Source organism: Canis lupus, chromosome 29 (genome assembly GCF_048164855.1).
Source record: "Canis lupus baileyi chromosome 29, mCanLup2.hap1, whole genome shotgun sequence".
In the NCBI taxonomy this organism is placed as follows: Eukaryota; Metazoa; Chordata; class Mammalia; order Carnivora; family Canidae; genus Canis; species Canis lupus.
Genome location: NC_132866.1, coordinates 3,608,530 through 3,628,317, shown reverse-complemented (window position 1 = coordinate 3,628,317; position 19,788 = coordinate 3,608,530). Strand labels below are relative to the sequence as shown.

Sequence of the window (19,788 nt, the reverse complement as noted above, 5' to 3'; positions counted from 1 at the left end):
GGTATGTGTGAAGGATGAAGATGAGGTCATTGAGCTGGAGCATGATCCACCCTGCGGTGTGCCCCAGAGGAAGTCGGGGGGTTGGGTAGGAGTCCATGATGCTAACAGTACTACCCAACTTCATTGGGAAGCCATAGGGGGTCCAGGGGGGGTGCAAGGCAGGAGCTTCTGTGATATGCATAATGCTGGGAAAGGTCATTCTGAAATGCAGGATGTATGCAAGGTGGATAGTCGGGGGGAAAGAAGGGAAGGAGAGAATGTCCCAGAGGCTCCTCTGGAAGTCCTGGAGAGAATGGGGTGGTTTGAATCAGGCTGATGGTGACACAGATCACAATGTGTGCAGAGGTGGTGTGGGACCAGCTCTTACAATAGGACTGTAGCCACAAAACCAAGAAGCCTTCTGAGTTTTAGGCCTGCACAACAGAATAAAGGTGGTTCATATACTAAGTGGGGGAGAGTGAGAGAGGAGAAATGTTTTGTCGGGAGGGAAATGAGAGTCAAGACTTCTCCTGGGGACAGACTGGGCTGGCAGGGAGATCTAAGAACCCAGTGCTCCATGGAGAAGCCAGGCTGGCCTACGTGCAGGGCACCACTGGAACATAGGGTGTTCAAAACTGGGAGGGGTGGGGATAAGACGCCCTAGGAATAGAATCAGTGTCTATTTGTAAAGGGAACAGAATCTTGGCCTATGACCCTGGATAAGTCCCTACTCTGGTTTCCATCTGAAGAGCAAGAAGGCTGTCCATGGCTAATGCCAAGGCTCCTTTCCAGCTAAATGTTCACAATTCTTTCTCATCTCCTTCCAAGGGCCTTGTTCTTTGCACACAAAGATGCCTCTGAGCCATCCACTGAGTGATGGCCCCTGGATGGAAGGCGGTCATCTAGAAGGCCACCATCACTCTTGAAATTTCCCGCTGACAGAGTTCACCACTGGGTACAAGCAGAAAGCCAGTTTTCTTGGCGGAAAAAGATGCTTCTGTTCAGTTCTTGAAGAATATAGTGGTGGCGATTGGCGGCAGCCGCAAGGGTGGGGGCGAGGGAAGGGGAAGTTGATCAAAGCTGGGTCAGAAAGTATTACTCCTCCAAATGGTCTTCATGGCATGAGGCCCGGGTCGTGGCTGTCTTCCTCTGAAACTCCCCTCTGTCTCCTCCACCACCCACTCTTCTCCAACCTTCCTCGAGTCCTGTGGGACCATTAGCAGTGAACCAATAAGATAAACAGGGGGCACGTTGGAAGCAAATCAATCTCAGAGTTTATTAAAAACCAGCTCTTGCAGAATATTTTTTAAGTCCTCAGGGAAAATACTTCCAACAACCCTATAAATCCCCTTGGCCTTTGGCTTTGAGCAAACATACCGCGGATTCAAAAATTAACTTGGTTTTAAGCTAACCAGGCTTTCTTGTGTCCGATCCACTGCCATCACCTTAACAAGTGTTCAATCTACAGAAGGTTTAGAAAACTAGAAAAAGAAAAAGTGCTCCCAGAACCTCAGTGGTTTTGAAAAAAAGAACATTTCCTTCAATATTGCCTGATGTGCCTTAAAATGACAAGACGGCTGACAAGATGGTGCTCGGCGGAAGGGCGGGAAGAAGGAGTCACACAGATGTGGCTTCGGGTCCCAGCTCGGACCCTCCCAGCATGTGGCCGTGACCGAGTTCCTTGACCTCCCGAAGCCCGAGTGCTTGTCTATGAAACAGAGGTAAGTTCTCAGGGCTCTTGCGACGATGATTGCTCCCATCCTTCTCAGAGTTATTCTCAATATGATTGTGACTCATGGAAGCTGGAGTCAGAATTCCTATTCAGAACTTCAGAACTTCAGAATTCCTATTCTCCAAGTGGTCACTTTACTCACCAAACGCAATCACTGGTTTTTCAAAAGTTCCCTTACAGTGAACATTTTCCCGAGGACAACATTTGGTAGGGGGAGGGGGCTAACCGTAGCCAGAAGGGGTAGCTGGAATTAGAACCTGACTCCCCCTGGCACAGCAGCGCAGCATTCATTCAGAGGCGAGTGAGAGGTGGCTCCTCATGTTGGAGAAGGAGCTGCAACATCCCACAGAGCTGCAGCTGGAGTTACGTGGTCAACGGACAAGCCTGCAGGAAGACATGGTGGTTGGCATGAGCTCACTGGGCCTAGAGCACAGCCTGGGTCAGGGCTGGGACTGAGCCTTGGCAACCACCAGTCTGTGAAGACAGGACAACCACCTCATCGATGGCACCAAGCAAGCTTTTCCCACTCCTGCAAAAATCATTCAGAGCCCTTCCCCTAGTGTTGCCCTCATCTACCCCACGGAGAGCTGTCGGCCTGGGTTCTGTGTAGCACACCCTGATTCTTACTGTGGGAGGAGTCCCACAGAGGGCTCGCCCAGCAGTAGGCCGAGTGCTGGCCCTATGCAACGTGGCCATTTCAGATGCAGGGAACCGAGATGCTGAGGTTTGGCAATGGTGCCCCCAATGTCTTCGGGTGAGACTACTGAGGAATGCTGAGGGGGAGATGGCATTGGTCTTGAGGGCCCTCACAGGCAGATCGGGGAATGGACTTGGGAAGTGGGATGGAAGGTGATTTCTTCAAAAGGTGAAGCCTGAGCTGGCCAGGACTCCAGCTCCACCGCCCAGGCTGGGAGGCGTGTGAAAATGCCTCACCTATGACGAACCGTGGCATCACGTCCTGCAAGCATTCAGTTCTTCCTTCCTATATGCCTTTTCAGGTATCAGGGATGGAGTGGAGAACATGAAAGGCCAGGCTTCCTCAGGGAGCGTTGGGTGGGTGGGGAAAGCCCGGAAGCACACAGTGACTGAGGAAGTGCATCAACAAAGTGTCCCTGGGACCTGAGTGTGGAGATGGCCACGAAGCCAGGAATAAGCTGTAGGCCAGTTGCCGGGGCACTGCTCAGATTGTGCGAGGACCCCCTCTTTGGGCCTGGATGTCTAGCAATAGTCTGGTGCTCTGTGGGACAGGGGACAGGGGCAGTAGGGACAGCTTGACTTTTTGAAGAATAAGAAGAAGACAAGTAAGAAGGGGCTGTCAGGAGTGCAAGATGGGAAGGGTGGGCTGGTGGGTGTTTGATTTTACTCCAGGTAGGATGGGCCATGGCTTGCTTTAAGCACTGACATGGCAAGGCCTGGATCTCTGCCGCCACTGGGGAGGTGGACAGTAGGGGCAGGGTGACAGCAGCTGGGGTCCAGGCAGGAAGCCACTGTGGCTGAGCATGAGAGACACTCAGGAACAGCAGCTTCGAGGAGGCCAACTGGGAGGAGGGAGAGCTCAGGAAGGCAGAGCAAAGGCCCCTCCTGGAGACACATGGAGCCTCCCTGTCCCCACTGCTAGGCTTCTTGCCTACCCTTAGTTAAATAACTGGGGTTGCTTCCTTAGCACTTTGCAAAAGGCTCCTCCAGTAGTGCTGATGGGGTTGTTCAGAGCCTGCTAATTACTGAGCAAGTGGGATGGGAACACCGTGTGGAGGATCTTAATCTAGGACAGTGTTTTTGTGAAGTTCAGGAAGTTCTCTCAGAGGGTCGTTAACTCTGTTGAGCCACAGGGGAACCAATTCAGCATCCTTGGGGAATCATCCCAAAAACCAGGCTCCGGTCGAGGGCATGAACTCGTTTTGGTTCTTGTTTATCCTGGAGAAGTAATCGCTTGATTCCCTGTAGAAATGGTGAATGTTATACTGTAACCTGTTCTAGAATATTCTATCTTGAATTTCACTATCATGCTCTTCTACAAAGAAGTGGAATGACATTCTCAGGAACACAGGTTATTACACATCTTTGAAACGCCACTTGGTATCTCTAAGGATGGTTTCCATTCAACTCTTCAGGCAGACCACTGAGCTAAAAAATAATCATCAATTGAAGGTGCCCTTTGATATTAATACCGAACACTTTCTTATTCCCAATTTAATGGAAGTTGTGTTGAAATATTATGTCTTAACCAAATCTCTATTTCACAAAATTAGTAACCTTCATTTTGTCAGCTCACCTAAGAGGGAAAAAAAAATCACAATTTACTATAAATGAAAAACAAAATCAAGCATAGACATTTCTCTACTTTCCAATGATAAAAAAAAAACTTCTCAAAAATGGAAGATTTTGCAGAAAAATTCAGAAAGATTTATTCCTCAAGTATCATAATTATGCATAAAAGTCTCCATTATGTCATGTCATCTGGGCACTTCCTGAACATTGAGACCTTCAATAATTAATTTTAATACGAAATTTGGCTGCATCTGCACATTGGAAACAACAGCTAGATAGACCACCTGGATTAAAATACATCAGTAACTTGTACGATGTTTATTTCTTATAGGGTGTAGAAATATTGTGTGTGTGTGTGTGTGTGTGTTTCTTGGATTAAGTGACAGGAGGGTTTTTGTTTCCAGATAGAGCAGATTCAGAGAAGTTCATTTTGCCAATCTTACTGGCCTGTAAAAGCTTGGATTTAAAGAAATACAAAAAGACAGATCAAGTAAAAATCCCTCCCCACATCAAAAACCTAAGAACGCCGTTGAAATTCTAACAACAACAAAAAGACTTCCATTGGTGTGCCATGTGCAATCTGCCACTCCAAAAGGTATCTGAAACCTCTAGATAAATTATCACCGACTTGTTGGAAGTTGCATATATTGATTAAAACATCAAGCAGTTACATACAAACCAATAATGAATTACTTCACGCCGGAAGATAAAACTTTGTGATATTTAAAATTACAGACTTGAAAGTAAGTAAAATTACCCCTAATTACGCAGAAGGGAACAACACCTTCGCAGTAAACAAGATAAGCACCTCAAACAGCGCTAATAATTTTAATTAACATTTTCTAGTTTCCTTTCACCTCTTTTCAAGGTCACCTCCTCCCTCTCGGAGGAAATGCACTACAACTGCCACCGCCGCCGCCGCCGCTGCCACCGCTGCGCACACTTCCCTCGAAGTCCTTACCGTCAGGATGAGGACCCGGGACTATTTCAGAGCGCTGATTTTTTAAAAAATAAGTAATTGTGCACCAAGGTAAATATTGAATCACAGCAGCCCGTTAGCGATGATTTAAAAATGAATTGCAAATCTAATTTCTCAACCTTGTTAAGATTGTAACTTGTCTTTACTAAGTCCCTCGATTTAAATTATGAAATATGCCCGAACTGTTGAATATTCAGATTATAATCCAAGTCTAGAAGAGTTTAGCTATCAAGGCTGCAAATGAACCTCATGCATAACACAACCTATCTACATAGTATTTGTATTCTCTGTTGAGTGCCGATTAATACATTCATTTGTTCAAGATTTATGATTTTGCTAAACTGTTTTCTCTCTTTTGTAAATTAAGAAACCAGTAAGAATGGGGCTTTGTTATATCAATGGGTTTGTTCCATGCCACAAATTTAATGTACGGGGTCACTCAGAATATAATGTGTAGTGAAAGAATCTCATTAGGCTAAAATGAATGTAAAATGTGTCAATTTGATCCAAATGAGAACTGTAGTAAAACCATGTTTGATGTTCATGTGCAATAAATCTTTAACATTTGTCTGTAAAGTATTAGAGAACCCACAGGGAAATCTGTGTTTGTGATAGCAGCACATTCCCCATGCTTTTCCTCTATTATTCTTTGTTGGCATTTAGCATATGGAAGTAAAAGTGAAAATCTAAGATGGGGGTTATTAACTATGATTCTAAAGTAAATAGAAAACGAACCACACGGCGCGCGTTAGAAGGCTCTAGGAAAACTAGGAGTCGATTTGGAAAATAAGGAAAACAAACCTTTGAAGACACCTTCATTGTGCATTTTGAGAGATGCTATAAATAGTCCTTCAGTTTCAATCTTGGAAAACAGCGCCCGGTTTGATCTATGTTTGCCTTGAGTGTCTTTTAGCTTTAGATTTGATTTGGGGAAGATTTTAATGTTTTCATTTTATGTTGCATATGTGATGACCATTATCTTTCCAATTCATTTTTATTTTGATATATTCATATTGTTAATTACTGTTGTATTTCAATTTTCTCCCTAGTATTTTTGTTCCTTCATAATGGCTTTATGGTTCACTGGACCGAAATGACTAAAATGAAAGATTTCCAAGATTTCTTCTGGGAGTAATTTACAAAAGACCACCATTTTTAATTGCTCCTGATGTTTAGTTCTGGATATCTGCTTCAGAAAGAAATCAATCTCCGTCTTTTAGGTGCCATACTGAGCACATCATCATCTCTTTTAGAAATCTTGATAATTAAACCTTTTTTCCTCCACAAATGACTCAAACATTTTCCTTCTTGATCTGACTCCTCTAGCAGTTTCGAGCACAATAATGCACGCACTATCTCTGTTTACAATCGTGTCACTCTTTGCTTTTTGCAGAAACTGGTTTTGTTCTTTAATGTCGGGAAAGATAATAATTATCAGGGTGACGTCAAAAATCATTAAGGGAAGTGGCAGGGTCTACCCAATAGGAGAGTTATTCTGGCGCAGGGACGGGAGAGAATTAATTTCCCGATGTTACCATAATTAAAATCATCTGCAGAATCCCAAGTACAAGGAAAAGTTAACAATCGGTACGTCTTCAGTAAGAAACAGCTTCTTGAAAAAATCGGTGTGTTAAAGATATCATAGCGTCATTGATGAGATTGGCTGGAACATTCTGTCAAGAAGCCATTTCTCGCTAAGGCACCTGGCTCAGATTCTCTTAGAAGGCAACGTTCCGTGTTTGCAGGAGCATCGACACGCGTTCCCAGGAAACACGCTGATTTCAATGTCAAATTAGCATGTGGATGGAAAGAGGACTCTCCTTTCATTACCTTTAACTAGATGGCCATTGCCGGTTTGGCACAGAAAACTGTCACCGTGAGACATCTGCTGCAACTGTCTTCTCTACCACGTAGTCGCTCCAGTTGTCAAGGTTGCGGTAACTGATGGCCAGCGTTCTTGTTCGCTTTTGTAAAACTCTATTCTTAACATCCACGTTGATTATAAATGTCTGTGTGGACACAAACACCGGGAGTAAACTATTGTACTTACGTCTGCACAGAGTATTGAGTTAGGGCTCGTGCCCAGACGAAGACTCTTTCTTCAGGGCAGGTGTGCGCAGTCTACGCGGCGCTATGATTCTGTAGGTGACAATGCTGTCTTTCCTTTTCACTTGATATCCCAAGGACGCATCTGTATTTTCCACTGGAGTTCGGAATATATTACACGACATTTTTTGAAGCAGATTTATTTTCCTAATTATGCTTGGCTTTGATTAATATTAAAATCAGTTGCCATCTCCTGAGTGTACACCGTGTTGGAAGGCGGCCCAGGAGCACACGAGGAGTCGAAGGGAAGCCAGCCTGGTATTTTCCTGTGGATAATTCAAATACAGGATCAGGAGTGGACCGTAGTGAATTCTGTTACAGACTTGCAGTTCTAGAAACAGGTTCCAGAGGAAGGCTGGCCCACGCTCTCAACCAGAGGCAGCCTCCGTCTGGCCGTGGTACAGGCGCCCGCTGTCCGAGGGAGATTCAAGTGTGAAGCTTCTGGGCTCGCCCTTGTGTGGGCACCTAGCAGGGCGCCGAGAGCTTCCACAGCAGTGGGGCATTTGTAATTTGCAGGACCTCAAAAAGGGTGTATGCTTTTGACCTCTCCACCCCCAAAATGGATTCATCCAGTCCATTGTGATTGGCACAGATTTTGTTTTCTAGTTTTCACTCTATGTTGTGTTTATATCCAGGCTTGAATTAGAAACAAGCAGTTTGAAGACAAGGGGGGAGGGAGGGCACACATTTCCCTTGGTTCCATTTCATTGTCCTGGAAAAGAACGAGATCCCAGGCATAATGTCCTCTGAATGCCCTCCCCGCGTCCCCAATCCATGCCTTCCTTCCAATTTCCCCAGCCAACTGCAGCCCCTAGCCCAGGGCCTCATCCATCTCATTCCCAATGCCCCTTCATCCATCCCCATCACTTATGCAGCCTGGTTAGTCTTTCCACGGAACACTCCACTCATCTGTTTAGACTTGAACTCAGAGCGACAGGGACCTCCATGGCCCAGCACATAGCCTCCTCGGCCAGCTGCCCTTCTGCCTTATGAACACTCTGTACTCTAGGCAATTGGTAGAGGAAGAAAAAAAAAAAAAAAGACCAGGAAATGAATTCCCCACCCTCCCCTTAACAGCCTCTTGAATTTGCACAAGTGAAATCCCCTAAACTTCTGTGTGTGCCTCTATAAAATTGTGCTGAAAATAATCCCTACCTCAGAAGGCTTTTGGAGCATTAATAACACAAAATATATGAATCTGAGGCAGTGCTTGGTACACAGTAGGTGCTCAATAAAAGTTGTGTTCTTTTTTTGGTACTGACAATCCCTTGAACGTCCGTACTGCTCTCGTGGCAGTCACTCAGCCTGTGTCAATTTATAGAACACTCTTCCCCCACCCTCGCTTACCTGTCAAAATCCTCAGTGCCCTTCAGGACCTATGTATTAAGTCTCCCACACTCCACCTTGTCACTGTCCGAATGGGGCCCTGTCTCAGCCACCCCTGAGTCTCCAGGGCCAACTGGAACAGAGCGTGCACTCAACAAATTAGCGTTAAATGAATAAATGAGCTGAAATGTGACCTCTTCCAAGGAACCATTCCAACCCCTCCCATCCAAAAGCACTCTTGCCCTCCTCTGAGCTCGGATGGACCATTTTTCTGCACCTTTAAGGTGGTGTCTAATACTTTCGGTCTTATAATTGGGGAGACGAGCTATACACAAACACAGCCATAATATATTGAGCTCCTTGGGGGCAAAGGCTGTCTCAGCTGCTATGATGGAAACATCCATGACATTCATGGCAGACCCTAAAGGATTATTTTGATGGAAGGTGTTCCTTGCTCCATGTAATAGATCCAATTTAGCCAAGTGCTCCATCAAGCAAGTTTCCGATTCTCTCATTGACTTAATTATAGATACATAAAATTTGGCACGGATTACATGAGTGACTATTTAACCCCTAGATCCCCAGATAAATTGTTGACATTGATTTGGAAATAATCCCTAAAACTTGACTTATTTTTTTTCTCCCCCCAGCACAAAGTTTAGAGTGATTTTTTTTTTTACGAGCTCCCCTCCCCCACGTTGTTCCAATCCTTACACTTGCAGGTCTCTCTCCAGACATCTTTGCCCAGTAATAATTACGGTGTGTTCCCAACCTAACTGATGGCTGGTGTCCTCATTAAGGACCATTACCCTGAAAAGGGTGTTTATTGAACCTGGCAGAGTGCTGATATTTGTTAGACCCTGTCATATGGTTGATGGCGTTTAGTCAGAACTCATTCGGAAACAGGAGTGAGCCGTTCAAACTGGCACCGGCAGCAGGGACACGGAGGTGGGCTCAAGATGGCAGCACAACTCTCCATGGCGCCCGCAGGCCAAGGAAGGCTGTTCCACCAGGTGGCTTGACCCCTCCACTCCCCCTGCTCTGAATCCTGTTAAATGGATTTCTGTTGAGTGAGAGGTACTCATACCAAATCGATAGAAATTAGAGAAACCACGGTATGTTTGAATTTCACAACTACTTTTGTCCTACGCACGCCATGCCAGGATTATTTTAAAAGGATTGTGACTAATTAGAGAATGGATACCATTGGGGAAAAGTATGTTTTCAGATAAACCAGTAATTTAATTCTCTATATAATTACAAAGGATTGAGCTCAGTGAGAGATAGGAGAATTCATTATCTTCTGGGAGATATTACAAAGATAGAGATTTTTGTGTAAATCCCTAGAATTGTATGCGTTAGTCATTATATTTCGTAAAATTATGTACACCACACAAACCGGAATGTTGGGGGCATCGATGTGGAAAGACAAGGACCAGAACCTGGATCAATACTCCAGAGTTTCAGTCTGGCTTCCTCACTACTCACCAGCTGTGGGAGGACAAGGCACATCCTTGCTGTAGTCTTCTATCAGGTAAAATTCATCGATTCCAATGACCTTAAAACATGTTTGATGTGTTGGAAATGCTGGTGTAGGACCAAGCAAAAGATAAATGAATTCGTTCCTTAGAGGTATTCACAGCGTGGCGGACGGCGGGGTGGTGTGTTTCTGTAAACGTTTCTTGATGTGCAGACATTCTACAAATAGGTGTAGAGACTGGGACCCAGAGAAACACAAAAGCTGAAAGACCTAATTCTGCCCAGAAAGAATGGACTCAAAGCCAAGACAAAGGCTACCACTGATGGCTGGCCCTTACTGAGGGCTTACCGTCAGACCTCTGCACTGATGCACTCATTTCATTTGTTGAAACACCATCTACTCAATCTCTACATTTTAAAGGATGAGGCATAGATCCTCAGGTGGAGATAGAAATGAAAGGCAAAGGGAACAGCTTCCAGAGAAGAATTAAAGCATTGGTGTATTTGTTCATCTATTTGTACCACAAATATCCGGATATGGGACATTGTGCTAGGTTCTGGGATTCTAGCAGGAAACAAAAACAGTCTTTACTGTCTCACAATGATCAAGCACACGTTTTTCAAGTGATTCAACAGTTATTCAAACAAATAGTCATCAAACACCCTGTCCAAAGGTTCTGTCTCAGGGGGTTGCGAGACCTGGTACAGAGACTATGGGGGGGGACTTAATCTGGCCAAGGCAACGGGCAGTGAAGCTAAGTCTTAAAGGAAGGAGCAGAGAGAGACAGACTTGGTTGAGAGGGAAGGAGAAACCAGAGTAGAGAACAAGTAGGTGTGGGGCCTGGGAAGCAGCCGGGGAGGCTGGGAGCTGAGATTGGAGACCAGGGCAAGGCGAGGGTGGGGGTGGCTGGGCCCTACGGGGCCTTGCTGGCCACACTGGGGGCATTCTGTCTTTGTAGTGACAACTCCAGAAAGCACAGAGAGGGATCCGGTCTGCATGCGGACTGCGGTGTCGGCCAGAAATTGCACAAGGTCAGCGTGGATGCTGGTTCAGCAGACAGGAGGCCACTGCCATGGTCTGTTGGTAGCGTGGGGAGGGAGACCTGTACGTGGGTCTCAGGATACTGCAAGGTTCTCTGCCCGTCCACCTGGGAGCGCTCTAGGCCGCAGGTAATACAAGGCCATAGAGGTCACAGAGAGACTCAACCGAGTGGAGCTGGGCCAGGTTTTTCTCATGAGGCTAGAAGCTAGAGCCAGGGCTGGGGTGGTGGTAGGATCCCACAGCGCACGTGTCTGGGCTTCAGCCTTTTGCTCTGCAGTCCCTGCAAAGACTTTCATCCCCTCAGCTGCTCATGGCTACCCAAGGGTGCCCTAGTGTAAGCCTCTTGTTCACATTCCAGAAAGGAAGGCAGAAGCAGCAGAGGGAATGGGAAGGTACCTGCATCTGGAAAGCAGGCATTTATTCCTCAGACACCCCAACTCACCAACTCTTGGGTCTCTTTGGTCAGAATTGCATGCCATGACCACGCTGGTGGTGAAGGGTGCTGGAAATGAAGACTACGTTTTCTCTTGTCGCTGTTTTATGGCCAGGCACACTGTTGCCGCAAATACAATCAGATTTTTAATTCAAATTAGGAAGGGAGAGTGGACATTGGTTGGGCACTGAGCAGTTTTACCACACACCGCCCTTCCCTTCCCGTCACTATATCGTATGACACTGATAGTATTTATTACTACCTAGCTACGGATCTGCCTGTTGATTGTTTCTCCCTCATGTAAACTCCAGGAGACCGAGGGCTTTCTTGTCTCCTTCACCACCGAATTCCCAAGGCCCAGAGGAGAGCCAAGCTCATAAGTGGTGTCTAATAAATATCTGTTGGATGAATAAATAAGGGGTGAATTCTTGCAGAGTTGGTGACTGATGGGATATGGTGGACGGGGATTTGGAGAAAGGGGCTCAGAATGACTCCTGTTTCTACTGGCTCCCAGGAGCAGGTGGTAGGATGGTTTACGAGGTGGGGAGCCTGCAAGAGGGCAGTTCCGGGGTGAGGCGCGCTGGCTTGTGGGTGCCAGAGGGAACTCCAAACAGGCAGCTGGCTAAACAGATGTGGAGCTCGGAGGAGAAGTCTGGCTAGAGATGCACCTTTGAGACTCATCCGAGACTAGGTGGGAATCAAAGCCAAGATTGTGGATGAGATTACTGAGGGAGAAAATACAAGAGTGGATGACCACTCTGTTGCTGGCAATGTAGGATAGATATGGGAGAGCTGGAGGAGACGAGCCGAAAATGCTAGAAGAGACCAACTCAGTGTCTTCTTCCCCATAGTACATCTGGGTTGAACTAGGCCCAGAAAATACCCTGAATTCATTCATTTATTCACTCAGTGATTATTTATTGATGTTTACCATATGCCAAGCATGGACTCAGGCCGTGAGAGATGAAAATGATTAAGGCATTGCCCCAGACCCCCTTGCTGCCCCACTGGGGAGACAGGAATGTGAAGAAACTGCCATAATTCACCACAGCAAGGGAAATGAGCCAGGTATGCATACGGCTGTCCAGGTCACAGAGAGGGCTGGGTGGGTGGGGGCGTGCTGGCGTGGCATCGTAACTACCGTAGACGATGCTCAGGGGTGAGCCACCTGGCCAGGTATGTATAAAAGATACACCCACCCTAAAAAAAAAAAAAAAAAGAAAGAAAAGAAAAGAAAAAGAAAAAACTAAGACACTGCAGGGAAGGCACATGGTTTGCTCAAAGCACTGTGAGCCGTGCGGTGTTACTGAAGGTGGCACACAGCGAGGGATGATGATGGAGAATGGGCAGAGAGCGCCAGTGTGGAGGGTGGCCTTGGAGAAAGCTGCATGCAAGGAGGACCTTCACGAAGTCTGACAGTGGTCTGGGCAGCACTAGAGCAGTTCTGGTTCAGAAAATAGATTTTATCAAACAAGAGATAAGTGAGGTTGGGACATAGGGAAGGGTGGAGGTCAAAGGTGATCCTCAGATTCTAGCTTGGAGGACAGGCATGTGGTGCTTCCATCAGCCAAGGGGCAGAATCATGAGGGACAATGAGGAGGCCACCTCTGGATGAATTACCTGCCCGCAGGATTTATGGATCAATAATATATAGGTAGTAAAAAACAAAAGAGAGGCTAGGATGTCTCCCAAGATCCTGCTTCAGGTGAACTGGGGCTGTGGTGCCAGGGGCTGAGAGAAGGGGAGGCACAGATGTGGGGTGGGATGTACAACGTCTGCCCAAGGACCAGAGGACAGAACCTGGAGCTTCAGGCGTAGAGGTGTTTGAGGCTTAAGCCATGGATCTCTGTTGAATCAAGGGAAAAGGTCGGCTCACCCATGGGAGGAGGGCTGGAGTGTCAGGGATCCTAAATCTGGGTCAGGGGAGAGTGGTGTTGGGGTCAGATGACACACAGGCACAAAAGAAATACATGTCATGACACTAAAGGACATTCCAAATATTGTCAGTTGAAACCATCAGTCTACAATGACACATAAGCTAAAATGATAAAAAGCTGCATTATTAAAAAATGTAAATTTCAAATATAAGACATAGATGTGTATATATTTCATACTTCTGCATTTTTAAACATTGACATGTCCATATATTTATGCTGTAACATCCAGCCCCACCCTGATAGGACAGAAAGAAAAGCCAGAAATACTCCAGAAGGGGCACCTGGGTGGCTCAGTCGGTGGAGTGTCGGCCTCTTGGTTTCAACTCAGGTCATGATCTCAGGGATGTGGGATCAAGGCCCGCAGCAGGCTCTGTGCTTAGTGGGGAGTCTGCTTGGGATTCTCTCTCTCCCTCTGTCCCTTCCTTTTCTTGCATGCTCTCTCTGTCTCTCTCTCTCTCTAATAACTAAATAAGAAATACACTAGAGGAGCACCTGGGCGGCTCAGTGGTTGAACGTCTGCCTTTGGCTCAGGGTGTGATCCTGGGGTCCTGGGATCGAGTCTCGCTTCGGGTTCCCCGCAGGGAGCCTGCTTCTCCCTCTGCCTGTGTCTTGGTCTCTCTCTGTGTGTCTCTCATGAATAAATAAAATTAAAAGGAAGGAAGGAAGGAAGGAAGGAAGGAAGGAAGGAAGGAAGGAAGGAAGGAAGGAAGGAAGGAAGAAAGAAAGAAAGAAAGAAAGAAAGAAAGAAAGAAAGAAAGAAAGAAAGAAAGAAAGAAAGAAAGAAAGAAAGAAATGCTGGCTTCTGACTCACCAAGCAAGGATGTCACCGGGATGTGTGATGGGAGCAAAACAAGGTGGAGAGGGAGAGCATCCTCTTAAAACTCCCACAAGCAGATCTAGCCCTCCGAACACCCAAAGTATAAATTAAATCTATCTGCACACTTGCGTTTATTCTTAAGAGTCCACCACAGTCATTCTAGCCCAACAAAGGCTGGTTCCCTAAATTGAACACCAATAAAAAATAAATCTATATAAAAAAATTAAATTAAATTAAAAAAAATAAATAAATAGATAGATAGATAGATAGATAGATAGATAGATAGATAGATAGATAAATAAATTGCCTCAAAACCCAGTCCGGCCTAAACCACAAAGGCAAGGCTTTTGCCTCTCGAACCTGGCTTTCCATTTGAAGTCCAGGTGCTTCGGTAAGATGGGGGTGGGGGGTGGTGTCCTGCTCAAGGAGAATGAGCCCGAGCGGACTGAGAGGTTTTCTCGAGGGCTGCACTCCAAGCTGGTGGGTTCTGGGGCTTGAGGATCCTCCCCAGATGAGCTGGGGGACCCCTTACAAACCCACTAACTACTCTTCCAGCAGTCTCTTTACCTGAAACAGTGATAATGCGGCCAGAGGCCACGCGCGCCCCGCAGGTGCCACCCGAGGCTCTGACCCACGAGTCAGGAGGACGCGTGCCTAGAGCAGGATCCCCGCGAGCCTGCGGCGTGGGCTCTCCAGGACGGAGGGGCCTCGAAAAATCCAATCGAGGAAAGAGAATAAAGGAAAAGACGGGCGCTCGGGGTCAGAAGGCAAACCCAGCCTCTTCTCATCCGTCTGACGCAAAGGAAGCCTTTGCCCCAGTGAACATCGCGGCCAATGGGCCAAGCGTTTTGCTTCCCGCTGACCTCGGGTGACCTCAGGTGACCCCGGGACTTCCCGGCCCAGGCTTCACGGGGTGAGCCCGGCCAACACGAGTCCTCTTCCCGAGGGGGCGCCCGTGTGCTGGGCTCCGACTGGGTGGGCAGGTACCGAGTGTGCGGGGCCCAGGGCTGCCTCCCCGCGCAGCCGAAGCGCACGGTCTCCTCATTCACATACTTTGTGCTTCTGAGTCGCAGTTCACAGCCCTTTCCGGGCTCCAGCAGGTTCTGTCCCCCACCCCGCACCCCCCCCCCCCCGCTCCTGGGCGGGAGGAGGCCAGAGCCCAGGCCCGGCCCGGTGGGCCCCCGGCGTGCTCGCTGGCGCTGCTGTCAGCCACCCAGGCTGGGGCCACCGTCATTTCCACCCCGCCACTGATTCAGACTCTTCGTGTCCGTGTCAGGGCTGCCATCAGGATGGCACAGGCCCCGCCGCCTCGCTGCCTGACTTACCTGCGCCGTGTGCCAGGCTCTCCACGGATGCGAGCGGCCCTCTCCCAGCTCTTCCTCTCCACCCACTAACACGAATGGTGTCGCGGAACCATCGCCTGCGCCCCCAGGGGGACGGCCGAGGGCCTTTGAGTGATTTCCCCCGACCTCTGCCTCCGGCACCTGGAAACCCCATGGTCGGGCCCAGCGAGCTCCCAACGGCTTCCCTCTGCCCCGGTGGGTGCACCTGCTGGGCGTGGGGGCCTGTTAGTCCAGGGGCCCTGGGGACCCCGGTTGCAGGACTTGGCTCTGTCTGACACCCCATTTCGCCTTGGCAGACGGGCTTCTGGGAGTCTTTCTCCACTCCATCCTCCGTCCTCCTCCTCCTCTCCAGGCACCCTGTCTGCTTCCCAAGCTCCGAGCCTGGTTTGTGCTGAAGTGCGGGCCTTTCCCTGCTAAAGTGCGGCCCCCCGGGCATGCACACCCCTCGGCCTGGGCTCCCCGGGGACCCTCCGGCCCTGCGCCCAGCCCTCCCGCCCCGACACCCCGGCCAGCCTGTGCCTCTCGCTCCCCCGCCCAGGCCCCGTGGCATCAAGGGCCCAGGGCTGCAGAGGCCGGGAGGCCAGAGGCCCGGCCCCAGTGGCTCATCAGACCGTCACACTCTCACGATCAAATGCACCTCAACATTTCCCCTTAATCTCAAAATTCCACTGTCCCAAATGGGTCAGCCTCCCACCCACACCGGTTTCTCCCTCCCTGCCTGCTGCCTCCACGGTGCCACCAGCCACGAGCGGAAACCCCGACCTGGTCTCCTCTGCGGACCTCCCGGAGCCCTGGGAAGCCAGGCCTGCTGAGGTCTGCACACTCACCCCTGCCGCTGCTCTGCCGCCACCGCCCTGCCACCCACGGTGTCCGCAACGCCCCCAGGAGGCTGACAGACCGCCTGCAGCTTCACGCCCCTCCTGCAGCCCCTCCTGCAGCCCCTCCTGCAGCTCCTCTAGTAAATAGGGCGCGTGCATCTCACAACCCAGGCTCCCTCCTCCCCACAGGGCAGGTCCCTTGCCTGTCTTCTGCTTGCCCGGCACCTTTCCACCAGCAGAATTCTCAGCCTGGAACACATGCACGTACACTTATGTGCACTCACACGCAGACACACATGGTCATCCCTCCCAGCTCTGCTCATCTCTTATTGTACAGCTGACAGGTGGCTCCCAGGTGAGGCCAAGTGACTCTCAGGTGAGGCCCCGAGGGCTGCCGGAGCAGGCCAGGCCAGGCTTCTTGTGTCTGCCCCCTGCACCTGTCCTTGCACTGTTCCTGGGCTCCCTGAGGCTGAGGCTGACTTGTCATTGTTTTAGGCTCTGTACCCACCAAAGTCTGAAGAAGGAGCATTCAGTCTGTCAGGTACATGAAGGGACTGATGCCACCCGACAGCGTGGGGCCATGGAGCCCACAAATGTTCCATGAAACGCTTAAAGTTGTCTTAGAACTAGAAGTGGCTAAGTAGCCAAGAACTAGAAAATGAGTAAATTATAATAGACTCATAAGATAGAAAAATAACTTACCATGGGGCATTTTTTTCAGAAAACTTTTAGTGATCTAGGAAAACGATCATGACAGGTTGAAGGAAATAAAGCAAAATAAAGGCCCAAACACATACCACCGAATATTTATTAAATAAATGCAAATATAAAACTTAATTTGATAAATATATATTACTACATATTAATGTGATACATAAAATAGTATAACATGGATACCACATACATAAATATCGAAGACAAGGATCAAATATGATTTTTATTGCATTATTTTCATGATCAGAAGGAAAAACTAAAAATGGAGAGAAAACAAATATTTAACAAAAGAAAACCCTAGCCCATATTTTTTTTCTTTTTAATTCTGGAGCACTAATGTAGTGCATTATATAGGTCAGCATCCTTCTATATTCATATCTCCAGCCCCACCCACCCCCTACCTCACACACCCACACCTCCATGCACACCCACACTTGCACCCCATACATCCACACCCACACTTGCCATATTTTTGGGGAAAAGAATTCAGTGTACTAAAGATATTTTTTAAATGTTTGTATCTGTTGGCATATTTTTTTCTTCCAAGAAATTTATCCTAGAGTATAGATAAAATTGTATATAGACTATAATCAATATAAAGTTATTTATAATTTAAAAAATTAAATGAAATGCAAGTAATAAATAAGGATTACAATATAACAGAATTTTTGGGTATCCTGGGTGGCTCAGCGGTTTAGCACTACCTTCGGCCCAGAGTGTGATACTGGAGACCCAGGATCGAGTCCCACCCACATCGGGCTCCCTGCATGGAGCCTGCTTCTCCCTCTGCCTGTGTCTGCCTCTCTCTCTCTCTCTCTCTCTCTGTGTGTGTCTCTCATGAATAAATAGATAAAATCTTAAAAACAAATAAACAACATAACAGAACTTTTTATAGTCATTAGAAATTGTACTACAGGTATATATTTGAGGCCCCTGCCTCGCCCTGTTCCAAGACATAATCACAACATAAAATACAGGAAAAATCACAACATAAAAATAAAATAAAATACAGGAAATCACAACATAAAAAAGAAGGAAAAATAATAAAGTCACAGGCACACAGAAACTAGGTCCATGCCTCCTCAGATCCAGGAGAATGGGAACACCAGGCAGTGAAATAGATCCAGGCAGAGAGGGAGCTGCTGGAGGTCTCAGGTAGCCATGCCAATGAGCCACAGACATCCCTGCTGGAAAATGGGCAGAGGAGGAAGCTAAAATCTGGACCTAGTGGACACTTGAGTGGCTCAGTGGTTGAGCATCTGTCTTTGGCTCAGGGCGTGATCTCAGGGCCCTGGGATTGAGTCTCGCATCGGGCTCCCTGCATGGAGCCTGTTTCTCCCTCTGCCTATGTCTCTCTCTCTCTGTGTGTGTGTGTCTCTCATGAATAAATAAATAAAATCTTTAAAAAAAAAACCCAGACCTAGCCTTGTGCCCAGAACTGAGCTGAGCCCTGGTGGGTGCAGTTACCTGGATGGGCCTCGTGTGGCAGTGAGGTCCAGAGGAGCCAAAGGGTGACAACAGGCAAGCTGCTGGCCTGGGCAGAAAGCAGGGGCAGGAACAGAGAACTCTTCTCTCTTAAGATCCATTAACTCAAAATACCAAGAAACATTTGCATACACTCCTTGCTGTCATAAGCAGGCAATATAGTCATTACTGTGAAGATGCATTTGCTCCAGATGAAATTAGAAAAATGGAATTATATGAAAAAAGATCTTAAAATAAGTATGTTTAGAGTCCTCAAGTAAAGAAAAAAATACCTATTTTTAAAAGACAAAAAAAAATTGAAACAAAAAGGAAAACTTCAATCAAGACTAAGTAGCCAAGAAAAAACAGAGCTGGTTAGAAACTTTAAAAATGCAACAGATGGAGGAAGAGAAGCCTGAGTCCGCTGGAGGCTGGTCTCCAAAGTGCTGCGAGAAATCATTTGTAAGCTGGAGTTTCGCATCCAACTAAGTAGGATTCAAGAGTGAAGGAAAAATAAATATATTTTCAGATACACAAAGGTGAAAGTTTGCCACTCAAAGACCCTCATTGAAAGAGCTCCTAGAACCTTGCTTCATCAAGAAGAAAGGCGAATCCAGAGGGGAAGACATGCGTGTAAGATATATTGATAAAACACGTTGGTAAATTTAATTAATTATTGACAATGAGAAATAATAATTAATTATGTGTGTTTTGTACAGTGAACTCAACCTGAGAAGGCTTTAGTGAGGAAACGGGGCAGGAAGTCGTTGTTGGGTCCTGAAATGTGCTGCAGCCCTGGTCCTATCAGGAGGGAGTTGGAGATGGGGAATAGCTCAGACACCTGTGTGCAGGTAGCAGGGATACAGAATTTAAAGAGATACCACAGAAATAGGAATGCAATCTATAGATGGTTTCCTGCAGAGAAAAATACGAAAGATATAGAAAAAAATTAAAATCCTTCAGGAAAAAAATAGAAAGGAGAACGTGCACAAAGAAATGTTAAAGAGGCCCAAGAAATAAAAGAGTCATGATTTTAAATGTGGCCCTGTTGCAAAGAATACAATAGATCAAACTTAGATGCTGAAATTTAAAAATCAGCCAGATAATATATATGTATGTATATATTTCTTATAAAAGATGTTTCTAAAATAGATAGAACAAAAAATGTTTTCAATGAAAAAAATGGAAAAACATATCTCAAGGACTGAAAGAAAATTCTTTTTCTGATATTACTCCAGAAAATATACAAATTGAAGGTAAAAGCAGAGTCCTTACATTACAAGGCAAGAACAATCAATAAAGAAGATGTCTCAATAAATTTAATAAGAAAACAATAATCAAACACATTTTG

General features: G+C 46.9%; 1 long non-coding RNA gene across 3 annotated transcripts; it reads left to right on the top strand.

The window, feature by feature from the left end:
- The first annotated feature begins 1,809 nt into the window (after window positions 1-1,809).
- Window positions 1,810-7,012, top strand: LOC140620690 (uncharacterized). Of its 3 annotated transcripts, XR_012020409.1 has the most exons (4): window positions 1,810-2,465; window positions 4,384-4,722; window positions 4,848-5,009; window positions 6,008-7,008. It is a non-coding gene; the product is annotated as an uncharacterized lncRNA (long non-coding RNA). The 3 variants fall into 3 exon arrangements; XR_012020407.1 differs by having other exon boundaries at window positions 1,810-4,722; window positions 4,826-5,009; window positions 6,008-7,012; XR_012020406.1 differs by having other exon boundaries at window positions 1,810-4,722; window positions 6,008-7,010.
- Window positions 7,013-19,788: the final 12,776 nt, after the last annotated feature.